The sequence below is a fragment of the Perkinsus marinus genome (genome assembly GCF_000006405.1).
Source record: "Perkinsus marinus ATCC 50983 genomic scaffold scf_1104296964164, whole genome shotgun sequence".
Lineage (NCBI taxonomy): Eukaryota > Perkinsozoa > Perkinsida > Perkinsidae > Perkinsus > Perkinsus marinus.
Window position 1 is genome coordinate 14,896 of NW_003204784.1, and position 2,983 is coordinate 17,878.

The following is a 2,983-nucleotide window of genomic DNA, read 5'->3' on the forward strand; positions in this document are numbered from 1 at the left end:
TAGTGATATTTGTTCTGTAGTAGCGATTGGCTTGGAGACGGACGTGAGGCTGTTCGGTGTTAGATTCAAGAGAGGTCCATTACGTGGGACAAGTGGGAGGAGGATGAGTCCGTCTAGTGCGGGAAGCAGGACCACGGAGGAAGCGTAGATGGAGTGGTAGGGCACGTCGCTGGTTCTCGGTGAAGCATTGGTGGGGTTCGGGTTGGCTGGTGAATCTTTCTAATGTAAGGGAGGTATATCGAGATAGCGGTTGATCTGGTCTGGCCATTGTAGTGAGCTACGTATTCACGCTGTGAATTTCCTCGAGTAGACTTTGGTGTCTCGACAATCTAGAGTGATGGTAGCTTATGGGAAGTAGAAGAATCGTGGTATGTGATGTGGTGATATTTGTGTAGAGCTGTAGAGGGAGGGGCTTTTGTCAGATTCATTCTTTTCTATTTGTGAGGAGCGAAGTTGTATTTCCCTTAGTCATGTGTGTGGTGGTTTTCCACGTCCACATGGGGTAGTTTCTATTAGCTTGTTGTATTCTGAGTTGTCAGTGATTATATTATGTTAGGTCGTTAGACCGACGAATGCATAACTAAAAAGGCAAAAACATCATCAACCAAATGGAGAAAACATTAAATTCGTCAGAAAAATTTCACCTGGAACTGCTGTAGTACTGTATGTAGGGGTAGGGCGATGAAATCGGATACCGTTCGTACATCGGTATTTATACCGGTACATCGGGATTATCCGAAATATCTTCCCCTACAGCTCTTGCTTCCGTACATAAACACGACATCAGCAAAGCTCGGCTGATCAGTGTCGGATGAGTGTTAGATTTGTTCTCCTGTTGGCATGTTCCTAGCGAAACGCTAGGGGACAAAATCATTTTTCCTGCAATCACTGCTTGGGGCGGATACCGGTTTCCAACCAATTGGCAACGCATTGTGTGCTCGGGCATGGAGGGGCTACTGACACAATGACAAATTGTGTCATCATGTCTCCGCTACTCTCCACTAACATTCACATTTTCGAAGGGATTATCGATTCACTGAGGAGACGAATTCACGGTTGGCTAGTCTACTCAGTAGACTCTACTGTTGTGCGGTTTGTTGCTGAGTCTGCGTTTAGAACAAAATACATCCTTTGAGGATGTATTTCGTTCTTAACCCAGGATGATCCTCATATCATGGGAAGCATGGGGTGAATGTGAGAATAATGAACGTACCGTTTTCGTCATATCTTTCAATCATACTATCTAGCGTTCAAATGATAAGGACGAAGATCATCGACGAGCTCACGTGGATCGTCTTCAGAGAGATGTCGAACTCAACCCCTATGCGAGGGTTGAGTTGAACCCCTCGCATAGCCTCCTGGATATCACCAGCGCTATCAGCTATGACATTGCTAGTTCCGACATAGCACTCCATGTTTGACACCCAGGCACTCGCTAGCTCGACGCATTTTCTTTGACAATCGAGCGACATACTCTAGCTACCTAGGACAGCCCACAACTCTCTCTGTAGGAACTCTCGTTGAGTGACGTAATCTTCAAGGAACGACTTGGTCAAAGTCGCAACTTTGGGATGAATATCCTCGGGCACTCAGGGAAATCATATGCCGGTCCCTTGCCGAACGATAGGCCTTGACGTGCTTGGCGATGAAAACGGGCTTTGCACAGCTGGTGGTAAGAGATGATCCCAGTTTCAATATAACGCTGTACTTCGCTCGCTGTCATACCCGCTCTTATCATCTCAACCCGAGAAATATCAACACCTGGTGCAATGGTCCATTGCCTCGGAGTCGCCACGAAGTTACATTCGACCTGCTAGCATACAGGTAAACTTGTGACGTAGGTTATCTCGGCAGAGACGGCATCGAGGCATTACGGCATTTACACTGTAGCCCTTGTAGAGTCCGAGGTCATGGTACTGCATACAGAAGCTTAGGACGGGTAGCTCTGTGGGCTACAAAATCGTTCCCGTGACAACCAGTGCACTTGCCATTCAGGGACGCGTAAATGAACTTCTCCAGGGTTACCGTTCCTTTCGGGATCCTGTACCACCCGATCTGTATATCCTTCACGCTGGGCAAACTATCGCGCTCAATCCTGAGCACTGTGAAGGCATTCTACACTCCTGGTGTCTCTCGGCGTGTTCAACACGTGGTGTCAAGCATCTTGACTCAAGATGCGTATGCCAGTTCTCAGCCGGCCGTCGGGGCAACGTCAAGTTGACGTCGTCAACCCCATCGGTGACCGATGATCGGTCCCCCGTTGAGAAGTACTTCGAGACCTATGAGGATCCTCGACTGTATTCTCTTGCCGCCTCCGTTCAGCAGATTTTACCCCAAGCGATAAGTAATGAGCGAGAATAATAGGAACATAACCTTACAGTATCAGACACTCACACAGCCATAGTAATTCACTGTGAGAAATGCTGTATAGGAGGGAAACACTCTCTGAAGCGTTATACGAGGTGGCTGGGAATGTCTGCCTCATTTAGAGACTCTTGCTGTGCGTGCATTTGACTTCCACACCACACCGTACGGCACTTGTGCCTATCCGAGCGATTTTACTGCCCGTGCGGATCAAGAGACCGACTAGATGATCCGCCAACACTACTTTCCTGAGTCAGCACTAGCATGTGCGGCACATGATGTGCCGGCGCAATTCACCGATCAGACAGCATACCCTTAGGTGCGAGAAAAGCCACCATGAAGGGTGCTGTGATGATTTAGTTGATCGAATACGATGAATTACACGTTTCTAGTAAGGATGGGTAGTGCCTGACCGCGAGACGTATAGTGGCAAGATGAGGAGTGAAGAAGTTCATGGGGGAAGAAGAATCTTCTTAGAAGATGCCTATGCTGTAATTAATGCCATAGATGTTTATGCTGCAATGGATGTCATAGATGTCTATGGCAGAGACTCTTTGCTGCGGAGATGTCATAGATGATAGTTATGGGGAACTAGCGTGTTGTGTACACTCATCGTAGA